A 15,659-nucleotide genomic window follows, 5' to 3' on the forward strand; every position below is an offset into this window, starting at 1 on the left:
GTCAAAGTGAACATGATATTCAAGAAGACAATTATTTTCTTATTTTATAGTTTTATTTTTTTACTTTTAAAACATGTACCCCTAGTATCACAAATGCTAAATTTAGTTTATGCACTGATAGAACTTACATGATGTAGAATGTAGGTGAAATGTAGTTGTTCATTGTGGCAGAACATTTTTGTGTATTCTTAATAGTACATACATATCTAAAGTATTGTACTGAAAACCTTATGCTGCCTTTATAATTATATTTGACAATTTTTGGTGAAAAAAAAAAAAACTAACGATAACAGTAAACCAAGTCACTAACAATATAAAAAAGTAATTAATGTAAAAACAGACATATTTTATCTTACCATGAATATTGACTTAATTTGAGTTAGATTATTTTCTCCTTTCTTTTATTTTTCCTTCCAGCTAAAATCCTAATCTAAATGTTACCTTTGAACAAAGAATAAGTACTAGCAGTTATTATTGCCAACATACATAAATATAAGTTGCACCAGGGGAGGTTCAGGTTGGAAATTAGGAGACATTTCTTCTCAGAAAGAGCAGTCAGGTGTTGGAATGGATTGCCCAGGGAGATGGTGGAGTCACCGTCCCTGGGGGTGTTCAAGGAAAGGTTGGATGTGGTGCTTAGGGACATGGTTTAGTGGGGGACATTGGTGGTAGGGGGATGGTTGGACTGGATGATCTTGGAGGTCTTTTCCAACCTTGATAATTCTAGGATTCTAGGATTTTAGGATTCTAAGTCAGTATTTCTAATCACAGTTAATCAAATAGAATACAATATGTATCATATCTTAAATATGCTGTACAATCTTTGATTCATAGTAAAATGTAAAATATGGACCAAAAAAAAATTTGAAATTCATTGTTAGCTAAAAGCCTATTTCCCTTATTTCTGTTTGTAAAACCCATTTGTAAATAGGTTACAAACCCATACCTACATGTATAAGTTAGTTATGGAAAGTCAAAACACCCTTTAGATTAAGTTACAAACAAAAATACATGCTCTAAGAAGATGGTTTTGTTTTGTTTTGTTTTGTTTTTTTTCCTAGAAGTTTTTTAACTGTGGGACTGAATGCAGAAGTAAAATTTAAGTAAAGAGAAAATGAAGAATAAGAAAAAAAAAAATCTCATTAGTTGATGAAACCCAGCATAAATTCTGTTGTCTGCTGGTTTGTGCTGAAATGAACCATCTGACAATTTTGGTTAACATGAGATATTCTATTTTCATTTAAATCTCAAGGTATCTTATGTCACTTGGATTTACTTCTAAGGTACAACTGCACTGTGAATTTCCTTCAGTAGAAAAGTATGTGAGCAACAAAGGTTTTTTTCAAATGCAAAAGTTTACTAAAGTTTGAACAAGTAGCTATTTTTAAGGAGGAAAGTGGCTGTGGAGAAAATGTTTATCTCTGTGATTACATGTGATCTAATTAGATGCATTTGAACCTGAGTGACAATATTAATAGGCTATTTAATTTCAAATACTTATTGTAGTTCTTAATTACCCAAAGCAGTCATTTGCAAATCATTCAAATGTATGAATGTATCCTTATATCTACCTATAAGAAACTGTTTAATCTAAAATGCTCTGCATTCCTATTTATTTTATAGGCACAGTCTCACAATAGTACCTAGAATGCATTATTAAGTGAATTGATTAAGTTAAGAAAGCTGACGTGGGCTGGAAAAAGATTAGCAGCGTTAATGGCATTGATATCCCAGATACATTAGCTCTCAGGTGAAACAAGAGATCTCCCACACAAAGTGTGCTATATTAACTGGAAGTGAAGAAAAAAAAAAAAAAAAAGTTGCTTTAAAATAATAATAATCTAAGCTATTAAATGCATCAAGAATAAAGGGACTCGACTTGCTCTTATTGCATTGTGTGAAATGTTTCATAATAATGAATGCTAATAAAATGAATGTAATCACATATGGAACCTCATTGAAATTGTAAATACAGTGTATTTATCCTTAAATATTTCAAATAGAACATCATAAGAATAAAACAGCTTCCCCACTGCCCTTTTTTTTTTTTTTTTTTTCTTTTTCCTGATAACAAGGTGCTTGAGAGTTAAAAAGAAGAGTAATTTCTGTTTTGGTTTAAAAGGGAATGGTCAAACTTTTCCATATAAGGTTGCTTACTGTTCATTGCTTTCATCCATGCACTCTCTGCAGGCCTTCAAAATTATAGTAAAAATCTTCCAGATAGATATTCTAGGAAGTAGACAGAGAGAAGGAAGGTGCCCAAAAGGAAGGAAGGAGAAATACATATAGAATGAACACATGCAATTAGCTGTGCTGGTATTGCCATTTGTCTACTGGCAAATAAAGTAGGTACCTGCAGGATACAGAAGATACGTGTTGGAGTGCAGCAGTGGCATATTCTTGATGATGAGACTTTCCCAGTCTATGCAAAACTGTGAGTGTCATGGAGTACAGGAAGCCCAGTGTGAAGAGACAGTTTCATTTCCAATTTCAGCAAACAGCCTGGAGATGGGATCAGCTGTGAATGGTATTCCTCAAGAAGTGTCAGTGAGGTTGCTCTGCCTCATTTAGCAGCACGAAAGAGAGGTCCATGGGATATCACGTAACTGATCACTGCAAAATGGAGATGTGGATGAACTTCTGCACCAGGAGGAATTAATTCTAGGGAAAATTTCTGCTGAATACTGTGAAGGCAACCGCTGTGCTCTGCTCAACTCTTGTAAGACACAAGTTGATCCATTCTGTGATCTGGATGAGTAGAACACAGCAAGGAAAAGGCCACAGTAAACATGAGATAACCTTTCAACCAAGCAAGATAGGTTCATTTCCTCCTCTTCCACCCCCTCCATCTCCCCACTCCCTCCCCCTTTTGTTCAGAATCTTAAGTCATTTTCCACATGCAGTTGCCCCATTGGCTACTAAATCTGATCTGCAGCATGATGCTAATGAAAAATCTGAGAAAATACAAACATAATATGTGTGTGAAGAATTAGTTCCTTTTTAAATATACAACCAATTTCTTTGTGAAAGAACCAATTTTGTTTTCACCAGTGAGGAGGAAAGTGCCATATTAATTTATATCATAGTAAAAAGAGCACTGGGAGAATAAAATAAGCTTTGCTCTATGCTGCATTTAATGAGTGTATGTGCAAGTTTTATCAGGGTAAATGTGCTCTTTGTTTTTATTCTCCTTATGTTTCCCCACATTCTTTAAAGAGAATTCCATTATGGGTAAATTTAGTACTTAAAATGTGGTTGTTGGGGGAAAAATTATATAGTCAAACTGACATCTGTCAAAACTTTTTTTTTTGGTTAAAGTGCAATGAACATTTAAAATCAATAATTAGGCAGAAAGTATTTTTCATCTCTTAAAGAGGGATGGGGTTTCTCATCAAGAAATTATTTTATACTAATGTATACCGTATACATTTGAAATGATTTTACATGGAATCACTGAATTATTTGGAGAGTATATGTGTGCCCAAATAACCCTGCAAACAGTATGTAGAAGCCGTCTGTAGACTGAATTTAATTTAGTTTTTTAATTCTGAGTTTTCTAAAGTGAGGTGATGCCTTTTTCAGATAGTGACTTACTATAGCACAACAAATAACTAAAACATAGCTGACAGACATTTGGTAGACTCTCTGATGTTATCAGAAGTGTGAATGGCCTGGTTTTTATGCAAGTCAATGAATCAAAATGTATCTAGGTGCAGCAGCAGTGATGTCATTAATAGTTATGATGATCAGTAAAGGAAGTGTTAGCAACTGTTTAAAACAGAAGAAGCTGTGCAAGTCTCAGAGGGAGACTGATCACCAAATAACTCATTAGTTATTTTCTAGAATCCCCAAAGTACAACTGAGCTAATTTAGTTTGATATCCTTCATGGAAATGAGTAACAGGCCTGCTTAAATTATTACTGTTTCAAATCCAATGTACTTAGTTATACATCAAAGAACTTGACCACCTCATTCATTTAAAAGGCATAGTCTGTCACCACAGGAAAGGACTTTGCTGTGAACTGAGTAACAAATGTTTCACCAAGATTCAGTAGATCAGTGCTGCAGAAGGAATAATGCACATGCACCGTGTAGGCTTTCAGAAAGTTGGGGCACACAGCTGAAAGATTTAACCCAGATAACCAAGGAAAACAAAGAGTTAGGTAGGCAACCTGGCAGGCAACCACAGTGGTACCTATAGCATTTCAGTCACACTAAACTGTCTCCACAAATTTATATATATATATGTGATTAAAATGCAAAACATTTTATATTATATATATTCATCAAAATCTCTCTCCTCCCTTCTACATCCATGTATAGTTTCTCCTCTTCATATTTTTCTTATTTGAGCCTTTACTAAGATCTGCTTCAGATACAGCATAATTTTATTCATGACCACTCTAAGATTTTTCTCTAAATTATTTCCACATGTCATTTGCTCTTTTAAATATTGGCATATGTAATCATCCTCCAAAACTTCTCTGGTATGCCAAGATATTACAAACTTAACACTAACATTCCAGAGAGGCTTAAAAATCTCTAAGTCATATGGAGTTCCTAGTTCCAGAAATGTTTAGCTTACTTAGCTAAGGAATCTTGTATGGTGATAAATAATTTTTATACCATCTTCATTCTATTTCTTCTTGTAATCATGGATCTTGTTTTGTGCAAGTTAAAAAATTAAAAAAAAAAAAAGTTTTATTATTGTGTTTATTATTAGCTTCATTATTTAAAAAAAAAAGCTTTATTATTTATATTACTGTAAAATAACTTAGTACTATGAATGATGAGATCAATGTGGTTAATTGTGGTGATATTTTTGTTGTTTAGTTGTTTGATGGGAAATCTGTTCCTTTGAACTGAAGTTCTTGTACAGCCTTCCAAAGGACTTTTCATCCATACAGTCATATATTATGCTTTTTGTTGTTGTTTGTTTGTTTAATCTGACTGCAGATAAATTGTTTGGATTTAAAAATAATTTTCCAAATATTAATATATTCTTTATGCTAGGAGGATACACATTGCTGTACCTTTGTGCAATGCAGTTTGTTATGTCCACAGAGACTGTAGATATGAAAATGCATTTGTGCGTTAAACAAGGTGCAGTAATGCATCTTCACATTCGTTGCTGAAATGAGTGACAATTTCTTTTGTCATGACAAGTGTATAGGAAGGCTGTGCTTTTGTATATCTGTGATGTTTTTCTAATGACGACTAAAACAGAGAAACTGAAATAAAATTTATTTAGCTTTATTTTGCTACTGTTCCTTTTTTGTCTTAAATGATAGCTCTTTGTGTTCTCTATGAAGGCAGCCTGACACTTTATCTTTGAAATGCATGTCTCTAAAATACGTTAAAATCAAATTCAGGTGTACAGAAGATAGGGAAATATGTTAAATGTTAGACACAATAGACAAGGTTTTATTTGTCCATATTTCTTTTGAAATGCAGCCACCATCACCCCTCTTTTAATAATATAATCTGTTGAAAAATATGGACAATATGGAGATAAAATAACAGAAGAAACTAGGATTCATAATCCTGAATTATTGACTTTGAGCAAATCTTTAGGTGGTTATCAGCAGTGATCTATGCACCCAAAGATATCTGATCACCTGGCCACTATTTTCATTAGTGGTAGACAGTTTCTCATGCCCCAGGATTGGTATCTTCTAGATAAATGTGCTATACATTCATGATATGAGCTGTTTTATCAAGATGCATTTACTTTTTCCTCAGTTTTTAAGATTAGTACCCAAGTTCTACATATAAAATGAAACACGAAAAAGAATAATACCTGAAACCTTTTGAATAAAAGTCTGATTTTATTTTATTTATATATATATATATATATATTTAATGGGTAATGTATCATCCTTTTTCATTCTTCTGTTTTGATGGGGCACCTGGAAACAAGATGTGAACCTTCCTATCTTTTTCTTTACATTCTACTTTAAAAATATCCTTATAAAATATTAGTAAAATAACATAAAATGAGATGTTTTCCCCTGATATCTTATTTGTAGGATAATCTTAATATTATATAACTATTAAATTTCAATAGAACAAATAACATCCTATGATCCTTTCCCTTATTTTTCTTTATAAATATTTATATATCTTAAATTCAGGATGTTCAGGGCAGGTTTATCAGTTTTTTTTTTTCACTGCAAAACCATTTACAGGTACCTCAGAGCTCAGCACAAGCTTTTCGCACAAACTTAAAGATTTGGACATGTTTGAATGTGCTCTGAATCCTGCAGTTTACTCCTGCAGTAGGCATGGTATTTATATTCCATGATTGCCCCTGCTCATTTCTTAGGACATTGTTTCTGTAGATAAATATTTATATGTATTGTAGTAGTGTCTAAAAGAGCTGATCCGTTTAGTTGGAATTATGTCACAGGGGGGTTGTTTTATTTTATTTTCCTCCAATATCCTAATCAGACGCTCTCTATTTACATACAGCTGCTGAGATTTCAGTCTGTGTAGCACAAGCTTTATGGATTTTTAGATACATTAAATTTGCCTTACACTTTTGAAATTAGAGGTGATGTATGTGTACAAAGTGACATCCTGTTCTCTGTAATGCAAATGATAACTGAGGGAAACAAATATATAATTAGAAGGTTGAAATTTGAACGATCTTTTGTCACTGACTGCTTAAATTTTAGGAGTGCATGTGCATCCTTACCATCTAGCCAGTGGAGGAGAGAAGACAATGGAAGCCAGAACAAGATATGTTTTGTTTATCAGATACAAACTATTGGGAGATTTTTTGTTTAATGATTTGCTACACCTATAATTTAACTGAAACAAGATCTTTTAAATAACTAAGACTTTTTTTTTTTTTAATATCAGTGTTTAATCACTTTCAAGAAAAATCAAGGTTTTTGTTTGTTTGTTTGTTTGTTTTTAATACCATCCACCAAAAGGTATTATGGACTTGCATTATTGTTTATTTTATTTTATTTTATTTTATTTTATTTTATTTTATTTTATTTTATTTTTTATGTGATGTATGCAGATTTAAATAGAATTATCAAAAGAATCAACAAGAACAAAAAACAGTTTGGGAATGATTATGAAAATTGAAGTATGAAATAAAAATTCCAGCTGGGAAGAAACCTGGAAACATTCAACAGTGACAGCAGAGTTGGGTGAAGGAAGGGTGGATGTTTTTGGTGTTTATTTATTTATTTATTTATTTATTACCATTTGAATTTCAACAGTAAGAGATCATAACTCCTCTTTCAGTTCCCGTTTTTATCTTTATTACATTAAATATAGGAGCATGTATATTAGTGTTTTGGAGCAAATAACCCATGTGCTCCCTGTTCCTGTGTTGTGATTTGCATAACTGGGTGATGTCAGAGATCATGATCTGATTTCCTTTTGTTTGAAACAAATAAACGAAAGGCTTGCTTTAGGAATGTGTGTAATACACTCCAACTTCATATTCAATACATGGAACAATAGTAGATATCATGGAAATTATACCTTCTACATTTTGTGGATCTTACATTTCCAGTCTTCACATCTTGGTGATAGTAGGTATAGTCAACTTCTCATACAGCAAGTATGTTATTGTATGTGTTCTTCCATGTATATACCTGTTCATAAAGTATTTAAGCTTTAAATAGATTTGTAAGAAAATGTGCAGTCTGGAACAGGGATCATGTGACAAGCTTTAAGGCTAAGATGGAAGCAGGGAAATTGTGTCTGCCGTTGTCAGATAGTGATTGATAATTCTGTATAAGGCAGAATTATGGGAAGCATATCCTCATTCAGAATTTCAAGTTAGGAATTCCTGTATTGTGTTGAGTTTTCCTCATATCTTCTACTTATCTGGGGCCATCTTAAATAATTAAATGGTCTTTGGGACATGATTGTTCCATTGCGTTCTGTTATTGTACAACTTTAGTAAGAAAAGAAAACTAGAGAATCTATCTACCTGTATATTTTGTGTAGGAAAAAAAATCTTACTGTTTAGTATTGTATGTTCCAGTATGGAAACGTTTGCTTTTCTCAAAGGCACAATGAAGAAGGCTTGAAAGTGGGAATTTTATGAACAGTAAAAAAGGAGAATGAACATCAGCTTTTCAGAGCCTACACTTGCTTTCTTTTTCTTTTCACTAAGTCTCAATTGCCAGAGGCTGCACCTTCAGTACTGTGTTCACTTTGGGGCCCCTCAGTACAAGAAGGACATCGAGGCCCTGGAACATGTCCAGAGAAGGGCTACGAAGCTGGTGAAGGGCCTGAGACACAAATCCGATAAGGAGCAGCTGAGGGAACTCAGGTTGTTTAGTCTGGGGAAGAGGAGGCTCTGAGGAGACTTTATTGCTCTCTACAACTACCTGAAAGGAAGTTGTGGGGAGCCGGGGGTTAGCCTCTTCTCGCAGATAAGTAGTGATAGGACTAGAGGGAATGACCTCAATTTGCGCCAGAGGAGGTTTAAGTGAGAAATTAGGAGACATTTCTTCTCAGAAAGAGTAGTCAGGCTTTGGAATGGGTTGCCCAGGGAAGTGGTGGAGTCACTGGTTGGGATGTTCAAGGAAAGGTTGGACATGGTGCTTAGGGACATGGTTTAATGGGCGACACTGGTCGTAGGGTCATGGTTGGACCAGATGATCTTGAAGGTCTTTTCCAACCTTCCATGATTCCATGATTCTACTGAGAAGCATATAAAGTGGTAGACTGAAGTTGGAAGAGAGCTCTTCAGCTGATGGTAGCCTAAATCATTCCAAGTTCTAAGGGCACATTCCTGTCTTTAAAAAAATTCTCATACTGAAGTTGTCGTGTTAGGCCCAAATAGCACACCAATGTATAAATTTCCTCATCAAATTTATGTACTTCTGTCTTGGATATCATCTTTTCCATGTTACAAGTTGTTAGTGTAGAAAGACTACTGGCAGGAGAGCAGAATATGTAGTCTCTATACATTTGATTAAAGTGACCTCATAGTGGAGGCTCACTTAGAATCATAGAATCATTAAGATTGGAAAAGACCTCCAAGATCATCTGGTCCAACTGTCCCCCTACCACCAATATTACCGACTAAACCATGTCCCTGAGTACCACATCCAACCTGTCCTTAAAACACCCCCAGGGACGGTGACTCCACCACCTCCCTGGGCAGCCCGTTCCAATGCCTAACTACTCTTTCTGAGAAGAAATGTCTCCTAATTTCCAGCCTGAACCTCCCCTAGTGCAACTTGAGGCCATTCCCTCTAGTCCTATCACTAGTTATCTGTGAGAACAGGCCAACACCCAGCTCCCCACAAATTCCTTTCAAGTAGTTGTAGAGAGCAATAAAGTCTCCCCTGAGCCTCCTCTTCCACAGACTAAACAATCCCAGTTCTCTCAGCCGCTCCTCATAGGACTTATGTTCCAGACCCTTCTCCAGCTTCATAGCTGGATATGCTCCAAGGCCTTGATGTCTTTCTTGTAGTGATGGGCCCAGAAGTGTACACAGTACTGGAGTGTGGCTTTGCCAGACTTGATCTTTTATTATGAAATCTTAGGGTCAGCAAAAATATTTTTAAAGCATTTTACTTTCAACTAGACCTAATCCTCTAAGAATATAAGACAGAAAAACTAGCAACAAACTATGGCCTAAAGCCATGAAGTCACTAACAGAATGTGACACCTATATCAAGACCGAACAGTGAAGAAATGTATGATGCAGCTAAAATTGTACAAGAGTTCAATCCATAATAATGAAAAAGCTACTTAAAAAGTTTACTAAATGTTTATATACATGCACATGCTGGTATTATTATTATGTGTGTGCTTGTGTGCACATATACAGAAAAAATAAACTTTTATCTAAATTGAGTTAATTTACTCATTGAGAATTACTGGTTGGAGGAGAACTGCAGTTCTCAAAATTTAGCCACATATACATCTTTTAGTATACCCTATTATATATAGTTTTCTTATATGCTTTAGATTGCTTCCAGTGTAACTTTGAAGTCACAGTACTGTTTAAGTTTAAAAGCTAAATAGGACCAGTGTATAACTTTGCCTCCTAGAAATTAATTTTCCTAAAGTTCTGACATATATAAATATGGAGATACAGTAAGGTCAAAGTATTCTTAAAACAGTTAAAATTCCTGTTATCCTGGTAGGTATCTCTTCACAGAGTTACAATATGCTCTATGTTCACCTTTTTTAACTTCTGTCCATAACATCCATAACACTTGATGCTGCTGTCTTTTGATGTTTTGTAACATCAAAATCATTTTCTCCTTCCTCCCTTCCTTCCTCCCTCCCTCCCTTCCTTCCTTCCTTCCTTCCTCCCTCCCTCCCTCCCTCCCTCCCTTCCTTCCTTCCTTCCTTCCTTCCTTCCTTCCTTCCTTCCTTCCTTCCTTCCTTCCTTCCTTCCTTCCTTCCCTCCTTCCTTCCTTCCTTCCAAACCAAGCCTCCTAGAAACTGATTTTTTTTGTTGTTGCGGATTCAAACCATTTAATATGCATAAATTGCACCTTGTAAAATAATTATACTATTAGAAATGACAAATTTTTTTTTTTTCTGTTTTTGTTCAAGCTTGTAGATTTTCATGAATGGAAGCTGAGATACTGGTGTGGCCATTTGACACAAGTTACTGAGGCTCTAAGCCACTGGTTGTTCCATGATGTAGCAAAAGAAAGAGGGGAGACGTGAGTGATACTTACTCTAAAATTTATAAATAGCACACACAAACCAAACGTGTCTTTAAGGCTAGAAGGTGACTTTCAGCACTGAAGTTTTCCATTAAGCTTTACCCTACTGAGGAGGAGGGATGACTTTGGGAATTTTACAGCTGGGCTGTCGCACAGTGAGGTCTTGTGGGGTAATGATTTTTCAAGGCAGTTTCTCTGTCTTCAGCAGCAGATATTGTACCTTTGTGAGCAGAAGAGAAAAGTAATTAAATCTACCCCCATTCTAGAAATAATTTTTAGATAATCTTAACAAAAATCTTAACAAAACATTTAGTAAACATTTTAACAGAAAAAAAGATCACTGGCACTATGAACTGAGGATTCTGGTGGTTCCTAAACAAAGTGGAAATCACAGAATAGCCAAGATAGGAAGGGACTTCTGGAGGTCATCTGGTCCAAATCCCCTGCCCAAGCAGTGACATGTAGGGCAGCTTGCCCAGGACCATGTCCTTTTGAAGATCTCCAAGGAAGGAGACTCCACAGCCTCTCTGGGCAACCTTTTCCAGTGCTCAGTCACCCTCACAGTAAAGAAGTTCTTTACCTCCAGCATTTTATTTTGTGCCTGTTGCATCTTATCCTGTCACTGGGCACCACTGAAAAGAGCCTGGTCCCGTCTTCTTTGCACCCACACTTCAGGTATTTATACATACTGATAAGATCTCCCCTGAGCTTTCTCTTCTCCAGGATGAACAGGCCCAGCTCTCTCAGTCCTCTAATCATTTCTGTGGTCCTTCACTGGACTCTCAGAGGTAGCTCCATTTCTCTCTTGCACTGGGGAGACGAGAATTGGACAAAATATTCCAGGTGTGACCTCACCAGGGCTGAAGGTGATCCCAGGAAAGGGATCACCTTCCTCAACCGGCTGGGAACACTTGAAAATAAAAACAAATGAAAAAGTTTGACATAAGAATCGTAACTGAAGTGGAACACTTTTTCTCTCAGTAACCATGAATCTTTTTTTCTAAATGACACACTCAGGACCATGAATCTTTTTTTCTAAATGACACACTCAGGAAATGTGGGATAGATGAGTGGACAGTGAGGTGGACTGAGAATTGGCTGGATGGCAGAGCTCAGAGGGTTGTGCTCAGTGTCACACAGTCAAGTTGGAGGCCTGTAGCTAATGGTGTCCCCCAGGGCTCAGTACTGGGTCCAGTCTTGTTCAGCTTACTCATCAATGACCCAGATGATGGAATAGAGTGCACACTCCACAAGTTTGCTGACAGCACAAAGCTCAGAGGAGATGCTGATACCCCAGAGGGCTGTGCTGCCATTCAGAGGGACCTGGACAGGATGGAGAGTTGGATGGTAAAAAATCTCATGAAGTTCAACAAAGGCAAGTGCAGGGTCCTGAACCTAGGGAGGAATAACCCCAAGCACTAGTACAAGCTGCAGGCCTACCTGATGGAGTGCAGCTCTGCAGAGAGGGACCTGGGAGTCCTGGTGGACTGCAGCCTGACCATGAGCCAGCAATGTGCCCTTGGGGCCAAGAAGGCCAATGGAATCCTGCACTGCATTCGGAAGAGTGTTGCCAGCAGATCAAGGGAGCTGATCCTTCCCCCTCTACTCAGCCCTGGTGAGGCCACACCTGGAGTATTGTGTCCAGTTCTGGGCTCCCCAGTACAAGAGGGGCATAGAACTACTGGAGCGAGTGCAGTGGAGAGCTACAAAAATGATTAGAGGACTGGAGCACGTGCTGTATGAGGAGAAGCTGAAAGAACTGGGCCTGTTTAGCCTGGAAAAGAGAAGGCTGTGAGGAGATCTTATCAGTGTGCATGAATATCTGCATGGAGGGTGTCAAGAGGATGGGGCCAGACTCTTCAGTGGCACCCAATGACAGGACAAAAGGCAACAGGCACAAACTGAAACACAGGAATTTCCATCTGAGTTTCAAAAAAACACTTCTTTACTGTGAGGGTGGCAGAGCACTTGAACAGGTTGTCCAGAGAGGTTGTGGAGTGAGTCTCCTTCTCTGGAGATATTCAAAACCCTCCTGGATGCCATACTGCACAATGTAGGTGACCCTCTGCACAACTCTAGGTGACCCTATTTGGCAGGGGGGTGGGACTGCATGTTCCCAGAGGTCCCTTCCAACCTCAAACACTCTATGATTCTGTGATTAGTAAAATAACTTTGTAAAATAAACTGTTTTACATGCCTTTGAAGATTTAATTAAATTGATTATTTATGAAGGTTAAAATCAGCCGATCAAAATTCATATAGCTACCCATATTTTCTGAAGAATTATATCAAACATTAATGACTAGGTGTACAGCACAGGCCCACACAGAATTCAGAAGTGTAAGTGTCACAGCACCAGAAATAAACCTGAAGCAAGGCAGCTTGGGAAACCAATACATTTTTAATCCCTCTAGAAAGAAATGTTATTTACATGTATTGTATTTACTGAAGAATTGAGTCTCGTCGACAGTTTGTATAAGATCCAAGATCTGGTTTGTTGGGACAAAGGCTGAAGGATGTGCTGCTTAAAAGAATTAGGCTGAATGTAATGACTTCAGCATGGAACACGGAGACTCTGTGAGGCTGGTGACACAATCCCCAAAGAAATTAGCTGTTGTTGACCATTCCTTTTCACTTCAGCTGGTGGATCTCTGTTAATGTGTGTGCATGTTTTACCCCTCTATGAGGGCAAAAACAAACAAACAAAACAAACCTCAGCAGTCATGCCCCAAAGATTTCCAGAGTCTCTTTATGCCTGTTTGATGGAAAGCACAATCTACATCTGTCTCTTGGTGTTATATTTATTTATTTTTCTCAGGATGCTCTAGAGCTAAGACTATATTCACAATTATTCAGTTACATCTCTATTTGTTTACTGTTTAGGGTAGGAACCTGCCACATTCAAATCTGAAAAAGTTATTGTTGTAAGGTACCTAGGACTTCAGAAAACTAGTTTAGTTGAAACGGAAAAAAAAGTTTGCAGAAATGCCTGTTTACTAAGGAGCATGACTTAGCTCAGCTCTCTGAAATTATTCCTTTTTTTTTTTCTTTTTTTTTTTTTTTAAACTGTATCCAATGTTCAAGGGATAAAACTTTATATTAAACTTCATCTGCTATGTGTAATGTTAACCTCCTGTGCTTGAGCTATCTATGTAATAAAATTTACATAACAGCTTAAAATTAGTGACTTTTCCAACAACTTTGGCACTGAACTGATGTCTGGGAAACTTCAGCTCTATTTTTCTGGCAAGGTGGTGCAATCAGAGAAGTGGTTTATAATTAAAAATCAACAACCTGTTACAATTTCTTTTTTTTAACAAACATTTTTGGTGGCATGGCAAAACATCAATCAAATGTCTTTTTGGTTCACTGTCTACAGCTAAACACATCAATTGTCCAGAATTTTAGCTGTCATTTCATTTTGTGCCAACTATGGGTAAATACTGCCACTTCCTCTCCTGGAACATTCAAAGAGAAGATATTTGTGAAGAAATATATAGATAACCATTAAAAGCCAAACCGAAAGGATAGTTAGCAGAAGGATAATTTGAATATAAGCCAAGGAAGTTTGTGAAACAGTGAAAATTTCCCCTACTTAGATTACTGGACACAGCTATATCAAAAATCATGCTACCACTTGTCAGCTGAAAAAGTTTGAATATTTCTTTCAGATAGAAATATCTAGGGTGGTCCCATTTTTTCTCATTTTTTCTTTTTTCCTTTTTTTTTTCTTCATTTTATTTATTTTTTTTACCTGTATCTTGAAAGAATGCAACAGTGGGAATGAATTTCATGCTAGTAGACACTTTAAAGACTAGATTTAGCTGCAGTCACATTAGCTAAGATAATGGGAGAATTTTTCTTCATTGAAAATGCTCCCTGTCGCTTAAGAAGAACTCACTGAGGCAGCCTGCCATCTAGCTTTTTCACAGCAAAATAGGCTTGCAGACTGCAGATGAGAGACTCGGGAGCAGAGACAATTTTAACTTAGCCATCCCTAATTTATCTCAAGCTTTTTCAATTCATCTTCACTGCTCTGTGCACACTGGAACACCAGATTGTCAACCCCTGGGAACAGAATGTAACCAGGGACCTAGAGAGCTGTCACATCCTGAGAAATATTTAAATTGTGCTGATTTTCTTCTGGAGTGCTGAGCAGAGGGAATGAAACTCTCCATCAAGTCATAGCTTTGCGGGCAATAGATCAGAGGATACTGCCAGTTTTTCTAATGGATTATTGTTATCGGGCAGGTTCTTCCTGAAGGTATGTAGTTACTCTCTCAATTCATTACCCACGCTATTTATCAGGTAGTGATATAATGAACTAGTAATCCAGGTACATTAAGAAATGTTAACTAAGTAATCTGTATGGATTGAATGATAGCACTTTATTGCAGCATATTTGCTGGTAAAATACTCTGATATACTTACCATAGATGTTTTGTACCTGCTGCCAAGTGCTTTGTCAGCAACCCCCCCAGGCAAATAATAACCCCAACCTTTCAACAAAAAAAGCAAAAATCCATTGTACTGCATAAAATATTGCCACAACTTAATAGTAACTGGCCAGAGAATGTTATTTTTTTTCTGAAGTAATGAATAATGAAAAGCAAAATCATAATTCTCATATTTGTTATGGGTAAGTATTTATCTCAAAATATTTTCCAAATGGGGGTAAGGACAGAACTTCCCTTAAAGTATGAAAAATTAATTATGGAGCTAGATATTTTCTTGTTTGCTGTGATATTCTACCCTTTCGCATGGGGAAACAGGATATTTAATTCTCAAAATCTCCAATGTGAGATATGCAACAGAAGCCTGTTGTTGCATCTGTGCTGCCAGACTCCAGAAGCCTCTCAGTAAAGCACAAGGATTATATACCAAAATTGTGTGTGTGTGTGTGTGTTTAAAATAAAATATGTAAGGCAATTTCTTGCCTTTTAAACTTTTGTGTTTAAATAAGAGGTACGGCATCTGCCTCCTAGTCTGGAA

General features: G+C 36.6%; 1 protein-coding gene and 1 long non-coding RNA gene across 14 annotated transcripts in view; one reads left to right on the forward strand and one right to left on the reverse strand.

Annotated features, from left to right (window-relative positions):
* The window catches only part of LOC310892401, a 90,087-nt gene that overhangs the window by 68,033 nt on the left and 6,395 nt on the right, over positions 1-15,659 (reverse strand). For all 3 annotated transcript variants that reach the window (XR_014578084.1, XR_014578085.1, XR_014578086.1), the window contains 2 exons: positions 10,680-10,887; positions 2,354-2,748 (listed from right to left, as the gene is read on the reverse strand). This is a non-coding gene — a long non-coding RNA (uncharacterized lncRNA). The remainder of the gene's footprint in view (positions 1-2,353; positions 2,749-10,679; positions 10,888-15,659) is intronic.
* The window catches only part of MGAT4C (MGAT4 family member C), a 427,868-nt gene continuing 423,942 nt past the window's right edge, over positions 11,734-15,659 (forward strand). For all 11 annotated transcript variants that reach the window (XR_014578076.1, XR_014578077.1, XM_083820113.1 and 8 more), the window contains exon 1: positions 11,734-14,931. The gene's annotated coding sequence lies outside the window, so the exon portion shown is untranslated. The remainder of the gene's footprint in view (positions 14,932-15,659) is intronic.

Source organism: Anser anser (assembly GCF_964211835.1).
Source record: "Anser anser genome assembly, chromosome: 1".
Taxonomy (NCBI): domain Eukaryota; kingdom Metazoa; phylum Chordata; class Aves; order Anseriformes; family Anatidae; genus Anser; species Anser anser.